Here is a 27,751-nt window from a genome sequence, read left to right on the forward strand (position 1 = left end):
GTAGCTACTGTAAAACTAAAAAGTAGACTGCAAGTATAGATGACTAAAATATATTCGTATTTCGTTGTAGTGTTTAAAATGACATTTGTTTTGAGCGGACAATTATTGTTGTTTTTTTGTCGTTACAAAATAACATTAAGGGAAATTAAATATATACTTATACTTAAACTCAGTCGTTTCAAAAACACTGTCGTGTTTGACAAACATAAAATGTATACAGGTGCATTTAACAACAGTAAAAGTAAAACGAATTATGTTCTAGATTAAATTAAGTGGTTTTGAGAGAGGATTATAAGGATACCGTTTAGTTTGTGCAACCCTTTTGATAACAGACAATTTGTACATTGGAAATTGTTAGGAAAAGGCATTTGAGTCTATTGTTGTATAATGCGGTTTAACTAAAGCATAATGATCTAAGTTCCCCCGCCTCCCGTCAAATTGCTAATTGCAAATTCCTGTAGTATACAGGTTAATCCAATAACTTGCTCTAAACTTCAAAACTTTATGGAATTGATCTGGGAACTCGGCTGAAGACGCTCAGTTACAGTATATAAAATAATTTACTGTATATATTCTAATTGAGTTCTTGTACAATACACATATCGTTAATTGTATGGATTTTTGATGACTATAAATACAAAATATATTTGAATATTATGTAAATAAACTTCGGATTTTTTTTATAAAATAGAGTAGATTAATTTAACCTACTTAAGTATCACAATTGTGATTAATGTTGTGTAAACTCAATTTTTATTCTAGTGTACTCCACTAGAATATTTATATATTATTTTGAAAAATACTATAGTTTTTGAGTCAATTAAAAAAAAGTTACAGTTTACTGTTTAAATCGCAATGAGATCTAAGGAACGTTCGTGTTCTAAGTATATAAATAAAAACGTAGCGAAAATGCAATCAATGTAGGTATTAAAATAAATTTAAAACCGAGCATGCAATAACCACGGAGACGTCATAATGCATAAAATGTACACATGTATTATTGTTTTGCGTTGTCACTGAGTATTGTACTGGCGTACTGCGACTAAAGGTTCAACAAATCGATTTGTATGAAAATAAAAAATATTTTATAGAAAAGTATCGGTATTGTAATTCTGAATTGTTCGGGTCTCTACGGGTTTGTGTAATTAAAAATGTTCTTATCTCAACAATGATAAAATATATAAATTATAGTTACCAATACGACACATTGCTGTTTTCTGCATCGAATATAATATTCATTTAATAAAACGTTATGTACGAGTAAAACGTGAATACGTTGCATAAATTTGTTTTAAAGCCGGCCTGGACGAATGCTGTAACACGGTTTTTGAACAGAGTTCGTCTTTTGAATAAAATAAAAAAAAACTACAAGAGATTATTAATTTAGTACAGTATTATGTTTAATATTTTTTTCTGCACCTTATAACCAGCGTGTTGCTCTCGGAGTTTTTCCTCGTCGGAATGGCATTCGGCAACTATGTAGAATTCGTAATTTTCAAAACTCCGGCATTAAAACCACCACTACTCCAAACGCGTGGCATAAATTCGCGTGGTTTTCTCTACGCGTTCATTATATTATATTGCGAACACTGCCACCGCCGACCGGTGAGTTTTGGCCCCGTCGTATATTAGTATTCACGTCCGGTTTCCGAATCGTCGGATTTCAATATAATATGTATATATATATATACATATTAAGATATCCAAAATGATAATATTTCTCGTATATACTTATCATGTCGAGATATACAAATACCAGCCTATATATACAACACACACGAATTCAAGAGCACACTGCACACATCTATAGGCATACATATAGAGCCGGGATATAATACGAAATAATACACGAAACGAATAACCCGCGAGGTTTTAATATCCGCAAGAACACAGTTCATTGTTATGGAAATTGTGTGTCTTCCATGATTCTCGTCTACTGGTACATACATATATAATACTATGTACGTAGTGTGCATTATAATATTGATATCGGAGCAGCCTCAGTCGTATTGGATGTCGGATTTGTCACGCGTGTGCGGTTTCTCATAGGTCACGCACGATATGGATAATAATACAAATATGGAATCCGACATCGTTCTGCTGTCGGAAGCAGATTTTAATAATAATAATAATAATAATAATCGTAAAAAATAACAGTAACAATACGACCGCGTATATTATTATGATGAGATATTCTAAATCTCGTAAAACCATTTATAGGTTTTACAGATTTCGCTGGAACACTGCAACTTTTGGTACCCATAATATAACAATAACGCGGTTATAGTAAATCGTAATGTATGTGTTGTTATGACGCGAAGATTACTTACACATATTATGCCTATACAGCAAATGAAATTATCGCCTTTTTTATATAAAGATTATACTGTTATGGGCTACGAGATATCTATAAGATATCTACGAGACTACAAGGCTAAGTTAGTATGACCATGCCTCGTGTCAAGGGTAATGCGGATGCTACTATGACCATGACACGTGTTGGGATAGTAAACGCACCAATAATTACAGTACACTAATGATGCATTTGAGATGTTATTGCACATTCTCAAATTCGTGTCCGAATTTGCAACAACAACAACAAGGACACCTGGTTTTACCCAGAAGGCGAAAACACGACGTAAACAAGAGACGCACCACAATATATAAGGGAGCCCGAAGACCAGCAACGGCAGATGTACCAAAGCTATCAACAACAGAGCACTTTCACGTCACTCAGCCACTAATTTAATTTGTTACATGTATTTTGTTTGTATGCAATAAAACATATTACGTTATTAAGTTTAACTTTCATTCAAATTAACCATTTGGATTCAAATCTGATACTGGCACGCAACAATACTATAAAAGCATCTTGTTTACTTGATTTGAATAAATCGATGAAAACATCTATACTATAATATGAATCAATTTTTTGCTAATAATGCTCGTCATTTTTTTTTTGAATTTAAGTGCCGTCTATATTTTATTAGAAAATTTGAGTGATACGATCATGATATGGACGAGCGTCAAGCAGGTATATTATGGGTAGTTGTTTTTTTTTTTAAGTTTGTACAAAGTTTTATCTGTGCGAGCTGTTGTAATTTGACAATAACCTATTAATACTGTTTGAGTAATAATAAACAATTAAATTTTTAACAAAATGTCGTATTATTATTAGGTATTAAGAATACAATAACGCCAAAACACGTCTTGCAACCTAACCTATCACGTGATGGAAAAATGCTTTCAAACACACGTTTAAAATCGGCATAACGACGAATCGAATACCTAAAAGATTTGTGATTATTGTAATATTAATAATTTTCTTGGCAACCTTGCTTAATTTATAATTTAAACTTTTATTTCACTGATATTTTGATTACACAATGATTTGATTGATTTTTTTTACACATTTAATTACATTTTTTAATGTCTGTTTTACATTGTATAGATTATCATCAACATTACTTCTAGCAACCACTAATATTTAATTTAATTTAAATTATACTTATTTAGCCCTTTACATCAAATTCTTTTATTGCAGTATTCGAATAAAACATACTACAAATAAAATCAATGCCCTATATAATATATTAGTACGATATATTTCACACGTTCAAATAAAAATATGATAATATTTTATTCGTGTCATAATGCTCTTAAAAGGAAAAAAAACTTTCTGATACTGTGATTTTTGATTAAAATTTTATGGTATTCTCAGGTTCAACATTAAAATACATTTTTTAAATGGATTACATATGTTTGTTTTATTTAGCTTTATAGTGTGTTATATATTAGAGTTATAAAATCTTTAGTTATTTTATTTATGGAATAAACACAAATAATATACCCTTGAAAATATTATTGAAAATGTATGCCTTTACTGAATTAAAATAATTGTATATTTCAATAAGTGTGATTTAAAACCCAATTAAATATGTAAATATTTGCATAATTTCTGAGTAATTAAGTAATTATAACCTTTTTTTTAAAAGAGTTCAATAATATAAGGTTGAATCGAAATTTAATTAATACCTGAGTTTAAAATAAAATATTTGATACATAAATAATTGTTATGTTCACATATAAAATTTGAAATAAACATGTCTACAATAAATTTATAATTTAATAAATAAAACTTACTATTTATATACTTTTTACAAACACAGTATATACACATAATATATTGTGTATTATTAATTTGATAATTTTTAATGAAATTATCATGAAAAACTACAGTTAACAAAACTAGCATTTTGATTATTAATTATATTATTTTAAACACCTTTTCGTTATCTTTTATTATTGAAGTGTTAAAGAGTGAACACAGTAAATTAATTTTATTTATTCGATCGTTAAACTGTTATTTATTGAAGTAGATGTTGTCAAAACTTTGATTAGAACAATTTTGGTTACTTAAATTATATATTTTTATTAAAAACAGCTGTTATAGAAAAACTATTTTAAAGAAGTAGGTATTTAATAACATTGTAATTTGTTTATTTTTTGTTTAATGTGTTTATAAATTAATGTAAATCATTATGTTTTAAATTTTGAATATTTTTAAGTTAACTAAATACAATAAGGTGTGTGATAATATGTTCAAAGATTGTATAAAGATACGTGAACACTTATATTAAATTACGAATAAAATATATAGTATCTAAAAATAACACTAATATCGGTAGAGTTGAATATCAAAATTAAATCAAAACTGTTTTCACAGAAAACACGATATAGGTAGGTACTAAAAACACAAAAGTTGTTATTTTGTTTTTACGCCTTAAATGTTTAAGTGTTCTTGTTTAATTCAGAACGAAAAGGCAGTCGTTAATGAGTTCACACTAATTGTGCGTGAAACTTTTTCACGCGTCACACCTGTTTACTATACGTTTATGTATCTGTATATTATGGTATTATAAGGATCTTTCCCCCCAGAGCCGCTACAAATATAATAATATTCAATCCTATAACACAATAAATAATTAAAAAAAAAAAAAAAATGTGATACAAAGAAAACATTTATTAATCAATTATTTATAATAAGTGTCACTAATGGGTGATTCCTTAATCAAACTCTTAAATGTTTTAATGTCTATATCAGATCTTATTGTGCATTTTTTGATAAGTGTGTTATTTAAAATAAAACATTTTAATATCTACTTAATATTTCTCATTTTCTTGAGCTTCGCCGGAGATAGTAAGATCATTATATTTGACCTTTGAACTGTTATGAAAACCGTATCATCATAAGTTGGCAGAACACGTCAGCATAAATCCTATCGTGTCATTGAAAAATACCATTGCATACAATAAGAGGACAGAAATATATTTATTTCAATCTGCAGGACGCACATTGTTGATTCAAGACAACAGCTATAGATAAGTAACCTGCAGTTCGCATGCGATGCTGAAAAGCGGTACCATTTGCCATTCGAATTTGTCGGATGAATACTAAAATGTGAAATTCTACCTATATATCAAAATAATAAATATAAGTCACCTTACAGCTGTCATTGGATAGATACAATATTTTCAAATAATAATCTAATCTAATATTAATATCGTGCACAAGATGTAAATTATAGATGAGGGCACCTCAAACATTCGTATTTTATACTTGAGTGGTAACAATATATAGGTATGGAACTATGGAATAAGAAATGTTTTAAATTTGCAATATTTGCATATTATACATTTTTATTCGCACATTGCACGTCGTATCGATAAAATAATATAATATTGCATTGCACCATTTTGATAAAATCGTATATAAGTGAAAGGTTATAATACGTGTATAGTTTTTTGTTGTTTTAAAGCTACAATTGGTATAACGTATTTTTTTTTTTTTTGAAAAAATATCATTGATAAGTGTCTGATCTATAGGTATTACTATTTTTTTTTTATTCTTTTCTCAAAGGAAATTAGATTTTTCAATATGAACGTGCCAATACGATTGACTAATATTGACAGATAGTCGAATAAGCGAGAAAATATTATATTACCATCGACAGCTGGAAAAAATACTTTTGATATCCAAATATACTGGTGTAAAACTGTATACTATGTTTTAAAATAAAATGTATTTCTACTGTCATTGGGAATATTGTTTTTTCCTTCAAAAGAACAATCTAAATTAAAAATTATAATTTATCTATACAAGAATTAATGTCTTTATAAACATAAGAAAAGATGTTGGCTACAATTTAATTACAATTAATTGTTATTAGATTTCCATATTATATAATACACTACAGTATCGTGTTTATCAGAATCACGAAATTAGATAATTTGACATTATAGTTATATTGTACATATATTATATATGTATAAAGCACACGAACTATACGTGCCTACAATCTACATAATATATTGTAACATAATATTATATTATACTCTTATTATAGTGGTTGAAACTAATAGTAATGATTAATGGAATAGTCCCTAATCACTTCCTGATTTTAGTATGTCCATATAGATGCCATTATTAGGTAATATAATATTAGACCGCAATGGTTAGAGCACCTACTGTTAATGTACGAGTCCATTATTAAAGGGTTAATAGCTGTTACAGATCAAGTGAAATAAGCAATTATCGAAAACCAATTATTATACATTGTTATACGATTGCAGACTTCGTAAAAGTTGCACCATAACGATAATGGTACCAAACGATATGAAACGATTTCGCCGTTATAACATATTGTGATGAATAACAAAATATTGTGTAATCATTATACTTCCATAAACCTCGAACGTAACGGCTATGAATTTTTATTATAGACGTAATGTTGTGACTAGATATTGGATACAAACATATTTTCAAATTTGAAATTATTACACTACCGTAATTGATATTTGAAAAAACTCTACCGATTTTCAATGACTATCATTAGCATAACTATTACGATCGTGGGCGAAATTTTAGCAGTGATACAAGACTGATGAATAGTATAATATTCTGTTACAGCATCTCACCCTTCCTAAGATTTTCTTCATTAGGGGTAGATTCATTTTGTCTACACGCGTTGATACGCACGACTAGCGTACAAAGTTCATCAGTTAGCAGTTGGTCAATGAATAAAAGTCAAAGCCTTTGGGTTTTGTTCATAATTTTAATCAATTTAAGTATAGTATGAATTTCTACAAATGTTTGTAGACTTCGGAAAAAACGACAAAGAAAAGTAGGTATTCATAAAGAAATAATTGTGTATAATTACGACTTACGAGCATAGCGATCGATTTAGTAGATAGATGTTTTCTTGCTTGTACCTAATGGTTTTTTTTTTAGTTTAGCTACAGCAAAAATTTAACGAAATGACGCCCATGATCACAATCGTCATTATGGTTTATATAATATGCTCTCTGCGTGTAATTAATTCATATCAGAGCTAAAACGATGTATCGTGTCTATCGACCGCTATAAAAATATAACATAATTCGAACGGAACATTATTTGGAAAACGTGCGTACGGTGATATAGGATATTTCATTTTTATTGAAACGTATTATAGAGTTATTGTTACATAGGCTATATAAAATATTGTTATATACATAGTATATAATATATTGTATTTGGTGAATATTTCGTTTTACGGCGAACTCCACGCGACAATATAAACGAAATGGATCTGTCAAGAGTGTAGCGCATTTCGACAGCCATTTTTTCCAATTTATTTTTACTTTTAACTTGTTTTGCAGAAGTGAATTTCTTTACTGGCGGCACGTGGGTGTTATTTCGTTCACAAGATGATTGAAACCCGAATAAATTAAACAACTACCACATACATTTTATGTATATATAGACTATAGAACCGCAATGACTGCAACTATACATTATCGCGAATCTGCATAATCTCGCCAGTAATAGATCTACTTATATTATGTGTAGGTACCTATAGAGAATTTTTATAAAATCTGCGTTGTTATACTCCCACAGCCGAATTCACGATGATAATTTATTTTGTTTAATTATGGATTTCTACAAGAATTTGTATACTCATGATCGTTCGGATGAATGGCGAATATATTTTAATTAAATTCAAACGTACAATATTTTGAATATAGAATATTTTTTTTATACATTCAAAATGTATACCTATAGTTACCTTATTTTTTGATTATTTATTTAACACATTTATTTTTAATCAAAATATGTGAATTATTAATTTTAAATCCGGTCATATTTTTCGTATTTCTAGCCCTGACGATAAACAATGCATCGTTCACAGCTGTCTAAATATTACAATTTATTAATTACGATGGTGGTTTGGAATGGCTGACGACCTTATCAAAATCAATAAATTACGATCGATCGCTATCGACTAAACAGTAATTTTCATAACTTTCAACAAAGAAATAAATGGAAAAAAAAATACAAACAAACATAGAACAATCACCGGTGAAGTAGGTTACGGAAATTCGTTATAGTAATTGACTAAAGAGACGGGACACTTCCGGTACAAGGCAAATGTCATATTGTTTTACGAAATCGCATTCGCCCAAACGTCCACTACAAATATGAAAGCCTCTACCATTATTCCTACATATATATGCGTATAAAATGCACTTACGGACGTCACGTGGACGGTATGCGTGTTACAATGCGGTGGGGAAGTATCCAATATAATACACTGTACAGTTGTGGGTGAAATGGAATTCTGTAAACTCGGTCACCATACCCGTAATAATCATATTTCGTAATTACGCTTTTGTTTTGTAAATGAGCTTGCAACGTGCCAAAACTATATTCGACCTGTAGTAGGGTCAACCCGACAAGCATATTTGTATCTTTTTTGATGAGTGCGGTGTGCGTGTTCTGCGAATCCGGGAAAAAGGGAGCAGTAACTGAAAAATGCGATGGATCATTTTCAAGAATTAAATACCTTAATTTTCTGCTTCATGAATGTGGTAAGTATATCAAGTTGGGATCGGAGTTTTTTTTTGATAACAAGTCCAAAAATGCTTGATATTTTTTGATAAAGGTACGAAAGTCTTATAAAAACGGTTTCGATTGATTTAATGTAAACACAAAGTCTGCAACAGACAAAATCAAACACTGACAATTTGTGGATCGAGAGTGTTTATTGGCTTATTGCTGTTATGGAGAGAATAAAAGTGAGCGGGAAGAAGAGATGACGTGAATCTTACCTGCTATCGAGCCTGATTGATAAAAGGTTAGTTTGGAAAAAGACCGGATGTCCGTTAGCGTTGTATCGCAGTAATAGTTTTCTCGGCTTGTCACTAACATAGGAGCCAGTGTGAATCTTAGTGACTTTTCTGTTTAGCGTTAAACAATTGGTCGGAATATTTACGAAATATTAATCGTATTCGATAAGGTCAACTACATTATAGTAGAGCAAATAAACAAAATATATTAATAAAATAAGTATTATCAGTATTTATTAACATATTCACATAAGTTATTAAGAGTATATAATTCAAAATATAGACTTGCAGGCCATCTGAAAATTATAAAATGTCTCTTATAATAATATTATAACAATTCTTTTTAACAACTCGACAATCAATGATAATTGTGGACTGGTTAAAAAATGTATTAAAAATGGTTTAAAGTTGTGAAATAAAAAAAATGTATTTCAATAATTAAATATTTCATTTAAATATTTTAGACTTGTGATAATATTTGTTTCGCTGCCATCGTTTTATTACCGTAACACGCATAAAATATATGATGGTGACGATAACTGATAAGTGCTTAATAACATGCCAAAAATCTTCGGTAGCGGTGGTATAACGTCAGCACTCGTATACTCAAGTGGCAAAACGAACACGAGGAGAGGAGAAAAAATGTCACTTTTGTTATTGTAATCAAATTACTATGGAATAATAATATGGTTGAGACAGGAAATAATATTTAAGATGTCGACCTACTTTACGAATTCGTCGTTGTCAACTGCATGTTGTGGTTTGGTTTCACGTAAAATATAAATTAAGAAAACATATAATAGAAAGAGAAAGAGAGAGAGAGAACAGAAAATCCATTCAACTATTATGTATATCCTGTACAGAATATATTATATTATATTATAAACAATATAATAGTTTAATCGGGTCGGTAAGTAGATTTAGGTCAGTAGCGGAGTAATATAAGTATAGCTGATTAAATTATGGGATTTCGATTCACATATATAATAATAAATTACAAATTACAATAACAACCGTAGTATACTAACATTAAGCATCGTCTATTATTTTGTTGTTGTCATGTATTATATATTTATATGATAATACGCTCATATAATAATATAGTAAAAGTATATTATCCAATATATTACAGTGTTTTATAGTGCCAATTCTCTAAATGATAATTAAAATAATATTAAAAAAATATTGTTCACTCGATAACATAATTTATATAGCTTATTATTCGATAAAAATATAAAATTTGAATAAAACTAAAGAAATTAAAATTTGGTATACGCATAAAATAATCATATTCACGATATTATACGTCACAGTATGTTGATTAATATCATATCGATATAAAAGAATTATTACCTAACCTATAATAAATTATACGTATTTATTCTATACGCGTACGTCAAAATTATTAAAACTTAATATCACTATTGAAAGTCTTTATTCAAAATAAAATAATTATTTCTATAACTATGGTACATGTGGTCTATCACCTAATCGTGAAATTCTACCGAACCTAAGACGTTTTAATTACGTTTTGACGTTGTACAACATTTTCGTCGTTCTAGTTAATAAACGGGATTTATGATGTTCTCTCGTTTAATTAAATTTTAGAAAATGTATAATATTATTATTATTTTCAAAGCTAGTGGATAGGTATCGTTGTTCAAAAATGATAATTTTACATACGTGTGCAGACAGACAGTAAGTTATTATTTCCAAAATAAAATGTAATCATGTTTTTCAATTTATCAGTGGACACGATAATAATTTAGTATAAATTGATTTAAATTTGTAGTCTTATGATGTCTACTTAAGATCGATTAGGCCATTTTTTCAAATGTTGTTACTTAACTCCTATAAATTGGTATAAAGTTAAACTGAAATTACCTAATATAATGTGTGTGTAATGTGTATTAATATGCAGGTTTTTCAATAATCATGTAGACGTATTTCTTCTGCAACGTTTTGCGATGCTATTATTTTAATATATTGCACGTGACGCGTTACTATTTCTACTTTCGTGGACTGTTGTTTCATTTCTTTTTTTCTTTTTTTGCATCGATGTAATATAATAATACTATGTGTATTGTCGTTTTAGGTACACCATATTTCGAAAAATATGGATAGTAATTAAAAATTCCTGAATCTCGTGTTATTAATTTTGTATGATTTTTCGTTATTGTGTACCACGGTGAGGGTTAATTCGTTGATATTAATTTTGAATATACAAAACAAAATCAAAAGAAGAAAAAAAATGATAATATTAACATTGGATTTGCATAAAGTTATGAAATAATCCTTTTATCTGGGGTGTGACAATAAAAGCGTAGTCTCTTATTTACATTATTATCAGACCTTACGAAAACTGGCATTAAAATCCGCATTATTCGTATAAATATATAATATACCCGGGGCGCGCAACGTCTACTTCCCCATATAATATACACCAGTACACCACACGCGTGGGTACAAGGCTGCGCCGTGCTCGCAAAAAGCCGACTTTCGAACGGAACTACCGCACGGTAGGTATATTCGTATCATAATGTATTATGTACATCTATAACAACAGTAATATTGTAATAATAACAATACTTTTGTTATTGGTGTGGTGATTTCGTTTGATATTAAATGCACTGAACAATATCGATTCAAGAATATACCTACATACAAAAAAACTAAAAAGGCATAATTTCATTGGAAATTAAGTGAACAATTTCACCACGATAAACAATTTGTATTACGAGTAGGTAAATCAAATTATATAAAAGCGAACAGAGGTAACGTTTGTCTTACGTTAAAAATATTACCTTGTATGATATAAAATTATAAACACACATACACACACACGCACGCACACCCACACTCACCCATACACCCACATAACTACACGTATACACATCGTATGCTTTATTATTATACAATACATATATGTATACTATAGGCGAGCGCTTAATCACAAAAGGAACAATGCACGTTGTTCGGGAAGCCTTCGAGCCTAAATCATCTCTCGGGAATATTCTCGAGGGTGCTTTTACCATGAATTCATTATATATGTATAGAAAACTAAGAATAAAATAAAATAAAAAAGAAAAGGAAAAAAAAGAACGAACTACTGGCCTAAGACTTTGCTTCGCCTTCGTCCTCCCGCTGTGGCCGCCTTTCCCCGTGGTAGCTTTTTAGTAGCTTCGTAAATATTTATCAAGAAACTTGTGGTAGCGGGAAGGTGAGGAGTGCAAGGGGTAATATATTCGAACAATTTTTTCTTTAAACATCCCTCGGCATTCCGGGTAAATTATATTTTGAGCAGCCAACTATACAGCGATGACGACGACGACGACCTCATACTACGCCACACAATTCTGATCGGCAACACAGATATTGGACCCAGAAGAGAGTTTAGGTTATTTTATTTATTTTTATTGTTCGTAAATTATACAAACTTGTCTCTGTGGGATAATAATTAGAGGGCTGTAATGACTAGGAAACAGGCGTCGTCTTCATATCGGTCTAAAATTTTAATAGGTATGCATTAACAGATTTAATTATTTATAGTAGTAAAAATTTCGTATATGCCACATCAATACAATCTCAACGGCATGTGTATACAACTTCTGAACTTGACGACGTTGCTTTCATACTATTTATAATGTACATAAGGTGAACTATTGACTCACTGTGAAAAAATCAACACTCGAGTCGTATTTTTTCGTATGTTACTAACTAAACTTTTAAGATATTAAATAAAAAATATTTTCTTTTCTTGTCATTTCGAAAATACAGTTAACAAAATTTCAATTATGATTGATTAATAGTAAATAAATAGATGTATAATACAGATTTCACAAATTAAATGTGAGCAATTAATTAAGTTAATTCCTTTTATGAATTTAGGATTCTCTTAGTAAACGTAATTGAAATAATTATACAAGTAATTTAATCGGTTGAAAATAAATTAGAAATCATTTCATTTATTAATTTAAATTATATTTTTATTGTAAAGTTATTGCATTGAATAAATATTTGTGTTTATAAATTGAATTTCAATCTTCATTTGACTGTTGTGCGTATTTGAGTTATACAAATTTACATAAATGTGATAAAGTTACTATTATATTATATTGATGTGCAAAAGAATGTAAAGTGCAATTAAAAATCTTATAAAATTGCATTTTATGTAGGTATTAAATTATAAATTAATGCCGGTAATTAAAATAATTTACATAAGATGTTTGCTAGAAATTTATCATACCGAAAAATAAGTCAATATTGATAAAATAGTAGTTCAACATTTTTATTGATATTTGTAATTATTTAAATGTTGATGAGGATAATAAAATAGTTATAACTTATAATTTATTGAAGTTCTAATTTCCCTCAATACTAAACAAATCTACATGTATTATAATTTTTAATATTTTTAAAATGTATTACGTAAATAATAGATAATTAGTTTTATATACAAACTGCTTTTAAGCAATAATTAGTATGCAATGTTGGTTATCTGTACAAAACTATAAACCGATAAAATTATTGATTTAAAAAGTTATTTATTACTGTAGCAACTATTCATGATTAGCTTTTTTTATTAATTAATTTAAGAAGCTTTGTTATTGAAAAATTTTAATCCTTAGTAAGAGAATATGAAGAAAGAGAAAAAAACATTACTTATATAAATTATATATTTTTTTAATTAATTTATATGATGATTCATTACCTTGTACTTACTAGAATTATTATCAACACTGTGTATATTTGAAGTTAGAGTGCTTTATACTCAAATAATAAAGTTAACTTAAGTATTTTTAAATTATGTGAATTGCAGTGGTTTTTTTAGACGAGATATACACTTATGAGGAAATTTAAGAGGTTTTTTCATGTCATAAAAAAAGTAGACAGTTGCGTTATATTGCACCGTTAGTCTGCATGAGTCTAAGCACTCCCATGGCCATAACAAAGTTTCTTTATTAAATTAAAACACGTAAAATACTACATTGTACTTTGAAATTTGCCCAACGATCACGCTAGTATTATAACAGAATGAGATTGTATAGAATACCTACATAATATATTAAATTATAGGGATTTATAGGGATAATAATATGTATACTTGCACATTTTTTAATTTTTTTTTGCAAATAAAATCCACTGCAAATAATATCAACATAAAATTAATTTAAAGCCTAATCGTAAATATAGACTATAGTTAATAATAGTTGCTACTTGCTAGTGACTATAAATTTCAAATTAAACATACATTTATGATTTGTTCATTGAAAAACGTGAAATTTATGGCTTTTTATAAAAAAAAAAATACAAATATAAGCCACTCAATGAAAATAATTTATACTTGAAAAATTGTATTTTTACAAGAATTTTCTGTACATATTTTCTATTTTGAATATACATTTATAATATCGTCCTAAACTGAATATTTTTCTATCTTCTTCATATAAATAAATAAATCATATTATCTCTTTATAAAGAACGTTAATTGTGTAAAAACACAATTTTCCGCGCATCAATTTTAAATTTTTAAATTAGAATTTTTTTTTAGATGAGCGTATAATAATATGTGCTGTACGTCAAATATATTTCAGGAAAATTACTATAATCATTATTAGTGTAAAAGCAATATGAACTGTCAATGGGGTTCTTTGTTGTATGAATGAAGAAAAAATGATTTCTGAAGTGGCTAATTTCATCCAAGAAATAAGCATCTTCGTCCCCAGTGTCATATTTTTGTTGATATTATTTTTATAATGTATTGTGTTATTGTGTATATATTTTACTAGAATTTTTAATTATCGCATCGTTTATATGACCCTTAGCCTAAGAATTACCTGTGTTTAAGTCATGCATAAAGAATATAAAATATTGCGTTTTCTAAAAGTATTTTTTTTCTTGTTAATTGTTATCTTTATTAGCAGAATACTTGTTGAAAGACTCAATAGTAAATCATTAGAAAATGACTAAAATCCAAAACATTAGTTGCGCAACTAGTAGAGAACGTGAAATTATCAAGACTCAAGACCTTAATGATCTATTCAAAAATATAGAAACAGTTTTGCTAACAAATTTTTGATGCTAAGATTGAATAATTAATATAATTCAAAGAAGTTAAATTTTAGAATATATGTATTTATGTATTTATTTATTTATTCAAAATAATGATTTCACACTCAAAGAGTAGTAGATGATTGCTAATTAAAAATACTACAGTAAAAATTATGAATTATGATTAGTAAACTAATCATAGTTAGTATTCAATGTAAATATTGAAAAGTACGAACATCAATAATACGAAATATAATATGGTAAATGTACATACGTTAAAAAGTATGCAGTTAGAAGAACGGAAAAAATTTCTTCTATATCCATAACCTCGTATTGTAAAAAAAAAACAACTATAGCAGCTATACTTAAATTAAATTCGATCCACGTATAAGTGAGTACATTTTACTTGTTAAATCTAAGTAAATGGTTACAATAATTATCCTATTTCAAGTAGGTATAAGATAAAAACAACCAATCAGTGTCTTATCCGCTCAATATTTTTCTATAATAAATTGTTATTGCATTATTAATAAAGTTTGATTTATATTTATTAAAAATAATATGTATACAATATTATAAATTATTTTCATAAGTGAGTCACAAATTAACCATAGAATATCGAACTAGTACCATTTAAACATTTCAGTGTATTTGTGTTTGTCAAATATAGTGTCAATCATCTGCAAGTTAATATTTTTTTCAAACCGTTTTAGGAATATTATGATTCTCGACATTAACACATATAATTGTCAATTAACTATTGTTCAAGAATTAATAACAAATACTAGTTTTCCCATCCTAATTCAATAATAAATCTTATTCATACAATAATTATTCTAGTCACACTATCACGTAGATTGAAATGTAAATTGGTAAGATAATATTAATGTTTAGCAATCAAATAAACAAACAACACTAAGTGGTCATCTAGCAACGTCTTTTCACTACTTAATTGTACTGACTTACGTTTTATTATCCTCCTTTGATATTTTCACACATTAGTATTGTGAGTATGTAACAGTCCATTAAAAAAAAAAAATGAAATATTGATATAAATTTAAGATTTTAAATCTTTAATTTTTATGAAGGATATGCTGTTATCATTAACATTATACAATATTAAATATTTAACACATTTTAAAAGGTTTTTGTTACCATATTTTAATGTATTCAAGGGCTGAAAGTAGTTTATGAATTTACTTTTCTCTTATAGAAAAAGGTAAATAAAACATATAGAGTCCGAGTTTATTGTAAAGTATTATGCTTGTTTTTAAAATACCATTAATTTTTTCATACTTCTTACAATATGTATATTTTACTAATACTTTTAAACTTGAAAACTAATGTTTGTTAGTTAGTATTTATCATCATTTAATTTTATGTAACATTTATTTTTATAACTTTTTTAAATTTTAAATTTCTTATATTTGTATATATATATATAAAAAAAAATAATAGGTAAGCATTAGTTTTTTAAAAAAAATAAGAAAATATGTGAAAAAACAATAGTCAAATACGCTAGGTAATCGTATTGGATAAATTTGTTATAATTCCTTAAAAATAATATTATTGTTTGTAGATATCAAATGAGCGTAAATATTAGTAAAAATTATATATTATATATTTTAGATATTTAAAGTAAATTGATGAATATTATAATACATGTTTGCAATTAAAAAAAAAAAAAATGAATTTATCAAATTTTCATTTTTGACAATAGTTTGAAAATACATTAATAATATATTATATATATATAATATATAAAAAATAAGGTCAACTTTATTTTTTCTTTAAAATAAAGTTTCTATTCTGTTGCGTGTTCCTTAGATATATAAGTTTTTAAGCTTTCCTCTGTATAAGAATATAAAGCTACGTATAATTTAATTTTGTCAACGAACGCACGCATGTGTCAATCGCAACCATTATATGTACGGATATACTGCTATTACTTATTGATACTGGCATTATTAATATATAATAATAAATTATTTTTGTTACTGAAATGTATATACCTATCAGAACAAAGCAAAGTAATAGTTATTGTTGATAAGAATAATAAACGTGATTGAATTAATTGTACCTTTTAAAAAAATTGAAAATCATGCTATAAACAAGTAATCAACATCCGTATGTAAATAATATAGATCTGATAATTTATATATATAATATAATATACATATCTAATTTTTATATTATGTAAATCACACAAATGTGATAGGTTATGCGTCATTTTATATATAAAAAAAGAATGTTTAAAAAAAAAAATTGATAGTTGGTGATTCCACATACCAACTTGTACCCTAAAATATTAATATATAAAATAAATTATTATTGCTTAAAAAATTTGGTTCACGTTTTTAAACTTTTACTTTAAACGTTAAAAAGCTAAGCGCAATAAATAAACTAAACCACTTTAATACCACGTTTTTGTGTACCCACCTAAAATATTTATCACAGAATAGGTAGATACTCGGAAAATTTATATATGAGTATACTTTGACTCGTTATTATCATAATATGTATACAATCAATATAATCTCCGAAAGTGTCTCTGCATTAAAAGATATGCCGTTAAGTGTACATATCTTATATAGCTATAAAAATTCTCTTATTTAAAATGTAGATTCAAACAATTTTTTTCCTTAAAAGTCTTCTGAAATGACTCACACATCATTGGTGCAGAAGTCTTGAACCTTAACATAGTTTATATACTTATAAATAAATTACAAGTTCAAATATGACGGCGCTGTATGGTTTCTACTTAATAACACTCAATAACACAAAATATAAATATCACCTTTATTTTTATATTTGCACATTACAGTATATTCCCATAAATTTTAAATCCTATTTCGTAATTTTATTATGAAGGATCACGAGAGGATTTCTAGTATCTTATAAACCTATTATTTAATCTAAAAAGATCTACATTATCTATTTTTCTTAAAATATATTAAAATATATATAATAATATACATATTGATTTATTTGATAAATTAATGTTTAAATTATTACTGGTGTTATAATTACAAATAATTATGTACAATGTATATACAATTTAACATTCATTATAATCGATTGGAAAAAATCTATAAACAAAACATAAATAATGATGCTTTATAATAAAGTTTATGAAATATAAACAAACTTTAAAAATCAATCTTTGACCCACAAAATATTTAATATGGAAAGCGAATTCAAAGTATTGAAAATATCGAGACTCTAACTTATAAATAAAATTTTACTTATTATAAATTAATGTGAATAAGATTTATTTAAAAAACGAATGGTTACACTTTAAAGAGCTGTAAAAATATTTTGATTTTTGAAAATGATAATGGCTTTTGAATTATGTTTTTGCAATTGCAATTAAATATTTTTATTTTATAAAATATTTATATTTATTACTTAAAAAAAATAAAATATAGTATTTACTTTTTATATTGTATTAAAATAAATCATTTTTAGTCGTATTTGACTTATTTACACAAGTTTGTGATGGTGTTACGATATTTGTTTAAAACTGAAAATAAGTCGACTATATGAATATGAATTATAACAATTTTATTTTGGGAACATTCTTAATGAATCAGTAAACATTAATTAGTAAAGATAATATTTCAACGCAGTGTAAATTTTAAGGCAAATCATCATGTTTTAAATGAAGAAACATACGAAGTTAATACACTCAGTTTACTTAAGTTGAAGTATCATTGTTTGTAAAAGATTTGGTAATTTTGATCCCTGTTTTCAACCTTATGAAGTTTATGAATAAAACAAATAAATTAAAAACACGTAAAAGCTTACAATTCAATAAGAAAAATAATTAAGTACAATAAATTAATACATCTATTTTAAACAATTTATAACTAAAACTTGTACACTAGTACGATTATTATCAATGTGTATCAATCTACTAGCCTGTAGTAGTATGTATATAATTTTATTCAGTGTAGCTGACTTTTACATTTAATGAAATCGATAATTATACTAAGTTATCACCCAGTTCATCTCTATTTTTAAGAGTATATTAAATCATCACGAAATTAACAATAATTCTTTTATAGATTTCTTCTGATTTCTTAATTAGTGTATTTAAATTAAAATATAAAATAACATAAAATTAATTATCTCAACGTATAATACAGCTTAAGATTACACAACTAAGGTAAGCGTATAATTTTCCTTTTCATTTAGCCAAGTCAAACAAATAGTTTTTGAGATTTCTCTCTCTTCTTTTTATAATAAATGTCGTAGCTTCAGGGAAAATTTAGTGTCTGGGTACAAGATTTATGTCACCCAAGGGTTCAGTCATCGCGACAAATGGGTTGATCCAATCCCTCTCTTTCTCTTTATCCTTAGAGAACTAAGTTCGTTCTTCAGTTTACGTTTAATAAACCGCCATGTGGCCGCCGGGACCGTGTCACGGAGCTAACAAAATTCTACACATTTCATTATTATTATTCTACTTATAACACAACAAGGGTCTATCGGGAAAATTGGATTTCACAAATTTTCCATCGAACCATTTATAGATTTGTTTCAGATAAGAGGAATATTATTAAAGGTACGAAGGTGATTTTCCACTGGCGATTAAATTATATTTAAATATTATCAGTTTATACAACATAAACGATATTATAATATTAAATGAATTAATATTCTAGTACATGAACAAAAATATGACTATGCTATTGATACTCAAGTAATTTATTTTTAAATGCTTGATTTTCTCAATTAATATTTTTGAATTATTAGTTTGGATAACACATAATTTAAATTAACTTGATACAATATTAGTTAATCTAAATGTTATGTAAAGATAATGGCCAAAATTTTTGAAGCTCAGTTAATAATAATGATATAAGGTAGATAATTCTGTAAATCATGTATTTTTATGTAGTTTTCATGTAAATGCATTTAAAAAAAAAATAAAAATAAATAGTATTTTTAGATTTAACTAAACTTAAAGCAAAATAAAAAAAGTTTATGAATGTTAACATTTTTAAGAATCAAATTATTAAATCATCAGAACGTGGTATCACTTTTAATGTTAAGACAGATGATTATATTCCTTGAATATGTGAACACGGTGAGACAGTGGAAATTTTGATGTGATAGGTACTAACTATGGTGTTGTTATGCATTATCATGTACCGAAATTGCATATTCAACGCGCCGTCTTACTTTTGAACTAATTTAATAATATTAATTTTAATTATAATATAAAATATGCTTATTACATTAAGTATACACTGTATAAGTACCTAACCTTTTATTTAACGAGTACATTTTTTTTTATTATTATGCTTATAAATATTGTTAATTATTAATAATTAAAATGTATAGTCATATTATTCTTATTATTAGCAACAATTTCTATAATTTGAATGCAAATTAATGAGAGATTATTATTGAATGTGGTATTGAAATTCAAGATGTAAGAGTACTTAGAGTTTGAAAGAAATATAAACGAGAATTATATGGGTATGGAAAATACTTCAAAAGACATATGATAAGAGAGTATCAAATAGTGAAATAACTTATGTTGTATATGCTGAATGTATAATAATAATAATATTTTAATATTATAATTTCACATTGTACATTAAATTTAAACATTTTTCTTGACATTAGAAACTATGAAATCTAAATGGATAAGGTATTATATTAAATTGTTGATATAAAAACGAATAATTGAGATTAATATTTCCTATTGCACTTTAATTATTTAAATTGTTTTATTTTTATTTTAATATACTAATTTAAACACAAGTCTTCTTATGCTATGTATATTGTTGATATAAGGTAAGTCATAACACACAATCAATGGTTGTACTAGCTGTTTTAAAATATAAACATATAATTGTTTGCTATCAGATACAAGTACAGTTGTGTTAATTTAAATTGTGTACTTTTTAAGAGTGGCTCAAAAAATAAAATGTTAAGCACAAAATTCAAATTAAAGGAGATACATGTCAAATTTAAATAAATGTTTAAGTTAAATTACTTATTATCACTGTCTTTATTGATAGAATATTGTTTTAACAATAGCGGTTTGATTATTAATGTTTAGTGCAATATAAAATAAGTTACATTTTATGACAAAATCGTAAACGTTATTTAGGAAAAAAATCGATTTACCTCTCCCATAAAACTTTTATATTACATTGTGGTTTATACTAACAGTCAACAACCTGGCATATTCTCTCATTTAATAATTTCTTTTATCCATTATAAATAAAAGTATTTATATTTTATTATTTACTTAAAATAATTATATCATAAGACATTTAAAACACACATACCTATCATATACTTAAACACTTGATGAAAAATGTGAAGCATCGCGTGCACTATTAACTTCAGTTACATTTAGTGTTTTATGAAAAACTATCAAAAAGTTTATCTAATTAAAGATACACAGATAGATTAAAATATCAAATGTATAACTTATGTTACGAGTACATAGAAGTATTGAAAGTCAAACCCGTAGCTACAATATTAATACATTTATCTTATACATTTTTTTTTATTTAATATTTTATATACGTCATGTTATTATATACTTACTATAAATTATATTTGGTATATTATTTTATTATGATTTATGTTCGATGGAGATAAACTAAAACTTTTTCTTTAATATTTTACAATATTTTTTATTTAAGTGATAATATATTTGTATTATTTTTAAGGAAGTCAATTTATTATAGCTTACTACAGATTAAAAAATATTTTGGATTGTGATATGGGTATTTTTATTTTCAAAGAATTACAAATAAACGAAAAACGGATTTTTTCCAACGTATTAGTATTTTATTTAAATAATAATATTGATGTATCATATATGTGTACGTCTATAATCTGCATGATACAATTATCACTTATAAATATAAATTGATTTTTATCAATATTTTATAAAACCCACAGAAATAATAATTATAGCAAGACAAACAATTAAACGATTCCTATGCAAGTCAAGAAATATCAAGTAAGAAAAAAAGTTAATTGTCAATATTTAAAACATATAACAAATATAGTATATGAATTTTCACTGAATAAGGGTTTGTAGTACTAAAATTAGTACTCAAAATTATTATTATAATACAATGGATGGATAGTTATGTCATTATTAAAGTTAACATATATGTGTTATATGTATATACTCATGATGTTAATAATATTTTTTTGCGTTCGTTGATATAAATTATTATGTGGTTGGTAAACTCAGACTTAGTATTTGACTGTTTTGCTGGCCTTGCGGAATATGGTTTTTTTTTGCTTTGTACTGGTATTTACCGTCAACGGAATCCCAGCTCACTGTTTGTACAGTAAAAACGATATTGCAAACTCAAATCATATAAAATATAATAATATATTATTAACGAGTGGACGTTTTGAATCTGTTTCAGAGGGTAAAGATCAAGAAATCTATTTATTTTATTGTTTATTTTTTAGTCAGCACAACTAAATAATGTAATTTTCTAACGGTGTATAAATTTGATTTGTTATTAAAAAATGTTGAAGATGAGTTAATACTCATATTAAAAAAAAAAATAACGATGATATTTCAGATTTAAAAGAGTCGAGAAACTTTTTAACTTAAAATAAACCTACATCACGTTAAACACATCAACGATTTAAATCAGATACATTGCCATGTGATCATATTGCATTTATTATTGTAGAGTAATATAGGTATGCTTGCCGCTCTCGTGTCGGGTTACTAACGAATGGACGTAAACGACAACGTCAATGAGTCAATCGAAAACTCAAATCAGGGGAGGACCACCAGACCTGATCCCGTTCATTCCCTTCGACCGTTCAACAATGGTCCGGAAACGTGAACAGTTCAGTGAATTTGGACTTTGGAGTATAAAAATATATATCTATATAGGTATTAAGGCTGAAATAATGAGTTTCAATTAAATTATTTAATGGCTAATTAACATTTAACGATCAGTAAGCACGTATATGTTTCGTAATTATACGCAGTATATGTGCCAAGTAGGAAATAATACGACGTGGCCTACAACCCCTACATATTAAAGTATATAGTATAATATATCTTAACCTGCTGGAAAATATAGGGATAATCTCATACATTATAGGCCAGTTGTTATAGTACATAATGTATGTTGGGTGCATAATAAATTAGATGTTATACCATCGGTTAAAATATTTTTGTCACTAATATAACAGCAATATTGTTTTATATTTGTAATTGCTTAAAATTATTTATATTAAGCTTGTTAAATTGTATCAAAAAAACTGACGGACGTTGTATTAAATCCTTTTTTTTTGTAATTTAGTAGTAATATGAACTCACTTACGTAAAAAGGACACGCACCAAACATCCATTCTTACTCACCCCTATATAATTTACTCGTGAATCCGTTTTCTTAGCCATTACGAATCACAGAGGCTCGTTTAATTATATCTATTAGTCTCCGAAAAATAATTCACCCTTTACTATCGCATCCATCGACCATCACCATAAAAATATATATTTCCAGTTATGTTGAGTTGTGTTCTATCATCAGTAATAATATATACTACATCGACAAAATTAAATGAAAAATCGATGGTTGTTATGAGTTTATCATAATAATAGAATTCAACTAAGCGTTATACTGATATTATGTACAAAAATATTTATTTAGTATAGATCAGTATATAAAAATCAGTAAATAATAAATACAACGATAAAATAATATATTATTTAAAACATAATTCTATATTTAGTTAAATATCTATTTCAAAGGTATATTTTTTAAAGTTTATTTCGTTAACGATAATGATAAAAAAGAAAACTTAGCTTTAGTTTTTAATGTTTAGTTTAATTTCAGCGTATTACGTACTTAAATACGAGTAATTACGATTAAAACCTTTTGAAACTTAAATCAAACTTTTTTTTATTTTTACTAACAATAGAAGAGAATAGTCGTGATCTTAAAATGTCCTAGATACTTATCAGAGGTATTTATTAACTAAATTAATTATATTAATGAATGGCTAAAATGGATAAAGAATTTAATATAATACCTATTTATGTTTGTTATAACAAAACTGTCGACTAACATTACTTAATTATGTAGTCACCTCTATTAATGTAATGTTAAACCGTTTTATAAGTATACATTAACTTTGCACCAATTAACGGATTTAAATATTTGCATAATGTTATTCTCAAAAACGAGAAATACTTCTTTACTATACTAAAATGGATGAATAAAGTGGTTAAAAAATAACAAGCGCAATTAAGAATTCAAATTCTCGTGATAAGTTTATAATGTCTTTAAATATTTCTGTAGATAATTTAAACATGCTTTTGTAGGTATTTGTATTATTTTAAGGTTTTTAATTCGTATTCGTTTATTTATTAATGAAATAATGTACCTAGCGTAATAATAATAATAATAACAGTAAAGACTAACATTTATTATTTCGCTGACATTGTTGTATAGTACATTATACTTATGACCATAAAATTTGAATGAAAATCCCAATTTTTACTAACTGATGTGTTATATTTTATATAATTTCATGATATCATGTCCGCGTTCGGTATTGTTTTATAATAAATTTTAAAGTTTAAAAAACAACGAGTTATGAGGAAAAGCGCGTGGGCATTTAAAATATTATTTATAGACTCGTATATGACATGCATTGTACATATATGTAATACACACGCAATAATTGTGCACCGGAGAATTTCGTAAACATTTATACATAGATAATGTTATGTACATATAAGAAAAACAAAAACTTTAAACTTTTTTTTTTTTTTTTTAAACAAATTTACAAAACTCACCCCAGACACAGAAAGAATCACGTACGTAACAGGTACGGTCGTCGGGCGCGAGAGTAGAGGGGTGGTCCGGCGGCGGTGGTGCAAGTGGTCGGCTGCGGCAATGGTGATCGTCGGACGCGATCAGACCCGTCACTACTACTACAACTGTTGTACTATACTACAACCACCGCCGCCGCCGCCGACCGCCGCTAAAAACCCCACCGCGTTTTTGGGGGGCAGAACGGTCGTCTGTCGTGTGACGGGTGTCGGCGCGTGCGCTTGCGCGCCAAAATCGCGTCGCGGGCCCTCCTGTTGCACTCCCGCGGGGACGGTTTTTGAATCGCCCGCGCGGGCCCTCGCAGGGCCACCGCCGACGCGTTGCGTTCGCGCGTCGATCGCCCTACGCGCGTTCGGCGCGTGCGCGGCCGCGTTCAATACATCGCGTGAGAGGGGCGGGGGAGGGGAACGCGAGAGTCGGAGGTGGACGGACCGCCGAGGACGAGGTGAGCGCAATGGTGCGTGGCGAGTGTGATGCGACATGTGTGTGTGTGTGTGTGCGTACGTGTGTGCGCTTCGGAAAATCGGTGGCACCGCACACACACCCCCCCGTGTGTGTGTGATGCACGCACGCCGGACGCGAGCGCATCAAGGCTCGCCGACCGGTTTTGGCGACGCGGTTGTTGCACCGACGAAACTTTCAGATCCCGCCGCTACTCCTCCGCTACCGACGCCCCACATCAGACGCCGAAATTCAAAATTTCGTTGATATTAATTGTTAACCACTAATTTCGCGGTCACATCGATTACTAAATCGACTTTAGATTTAAATAGTATTATTTTTTGTTCGTAAATCTGTGTGAACTTTTACCGCTTACTACTTTATACCTACCTACGAGTAAATTTCCGGAGCTAAGATTTTACGGTGTTTTAAATCGTAGACCCGTAAACAGAAAATGTTTCTTGGTTGATACTGTTTGTTTAATAATTTTTAAGTTAGTTTCTGAAAATGTTCATAGGATTTTTCACAATTTATTTATACATAAAATTTAAATATATATATAAAATGTCAGTCGCCGCGTTCAAGTCGCGGGTGATTGACACGAGACTTTCCGACCTCCGACGGTATGAATAACAGAGCAAAATATTTTTACAGCGCAATAATAATATGTTCAATAATATTATAATATCACAACTAAGACTACCTATCTATCTGATAATATAACGACCTTCACCGAAAAATATTTATTGGTAGTTTATTTAATGAATTTCATATTCGTATTTTATACACTCAAATACAAACTTCTTCATCCCGTTCACTTGAACTACTATATGACTATAGGCTGAGATAGACATAAAATGTGAATCTTATATAGATGCCATGAATATAAATCAAATGAGTATTCGACTTTTTAAAAAGTGATAAACCGTAAGCATATTTTAAGTATCGAAATCGCTGTTAAAGGCTCACATTATAATATAAGATATATCACGTCCATAAAGGTATTATAAACCTACTGTGTTTGTTGCCTATACTTGCATTTAAATTTCATACGGTGAGTTTTGACTTTTATAAGGCTTACGGAGTTCCTGGAAAGCAAAATAAATATTTCTCTAACATTTTTACACTTATGTTCTAGCCTGTCTGTTTACAGCGTTTACGCCCATTTATAAATCATGCACAAAACATCCCGATTTTACGCTGTGACTCACGAGTGTACATTTTTTACGCATATGCTGTCGAGTGATAAGTACATAAAAAATGGGATTTGATTGCTATCGTTATACGAATAAGAGTTTAATTGAATGAGTTACATTATTACTGTATAACTATACAGTATACATACAATATCCATGAATATAATTTATTTATACTATTTTTATTATACTTATACATAATCAGTGTGTTTAGTTAATAATTTTGAGAATTTTATATGTTGTTGGAATAAGTAGTAGTTGTTTTTTTAGTTACTCGTGTAATAATTACACTTTTGTAAAAGTATTTAATAGAAAATAAAATCATAACCACTTTTTTAATAATTTTAGCAACTTTTAAATTGAGCCAAAACAATAACTATAATTAAAATAGTTTTCATACTTATAATATAAGTTATAACGTCTCTTCTATTATTTAGTTAAGTATAGTATAAACATATTAACTGAATAAGATTTTTTAAATGAAAAAAATGCACGTGGTCTTAAAACTTTTATTACATTAAGTATAATAATTATACATGCTATTTTAACAAGCTATTCGTCATCTGTACTAATTAACACTTTTTAACAAAATTAAAAGTAAACACTTAATACCTTAATCACTTCGACCTTTGTTTAGAGCAATTTTTAATGATTAAAATTTAAAACTACAAAAAATTAAATTTTATTTATTACAAAATCAAAATATTTTAAAAGCTGCTAACTAGTATTTTAAATACGATAATATAAATTTAAATTAATCGCATCTACATAATATATAATAAAATTATACATAATATATTAAACAGTATATATTATATAATACAATGAATTATATTATTTCTTGTCAGTTGTCATATTCGTAATTAAGAGTAATATAACATAATACAATAAAACTAATTATTTAAAAAAACTATTAAAATTTGAATTTACTATAGAATTTTATATTTAATCTTTTTTTGTTATTTTTATTTGATACTAGTTAGAGCAATAATGATTTGTTTAATAGCTCATTTTTCAAACCAAAAAAAAAATATCATTACA

At 27.4% G+C, this 27,751-nt stretch overlaps 1 protein-coding gene and 1 long non-coding RNA gene across 3 annotated transcripts in view; one reads left to right on the forward strand and one right to left on the reverse strand.

Annotated features, from left to right (window-relative positions):
- LOC114128526 (leucine-rich repeats and immunoglobulin-like domains protein 2) overlaps window positions 1–25,203 on the reverse strand; it is a 109,783-nt gene extending 84,580 nt beyond the window's left edge. Inside the window, exon 1 of the mRNA XM_050198573.1 lies at window positions 25,037–25,203. The gene's annotated coding sequence lies outside the window, so the exon portion shown is untranslated. The remainder of the gene's footprint in view (window positions 1–25,036) is intronic.
- LOC126549437 (uncharacterized) lies at window positions 8,613–9,082 on the forward strand. 2 transcript variants are annotated; one of them, XR_007603545.1, is made up of 3 exons: window positions 8,613–8,683; window positions 8,762–8,910; window positions 8,985–9,082. It is a non-coding gene; the product is annotated as an uncharacterized LOC126549437 (long non-coding RNA). The 2 variants fall into 2 exon arrangements; XR_007603544.1 differs by having other exon boundaries at window positions 8,615–8,699.
- Window positions 25,204–27,751: the final 2,548 nt, after the last annotated feature.

The sequence above is a fragment of the Aphis gossypii genome, chromosome 1, assembly GCF_020184175.1.
Source record: "Aphis gossypii isolate Hap1 chromosome 1, ASM2018417v2, whole genome shotgun sequence".
Taxonomy (NCBI): Eukaryota; Metazoa; Arthropoda; class Insecta; order Hemiptera; family Aphididae; genus Aphis; species Aphis gossypii.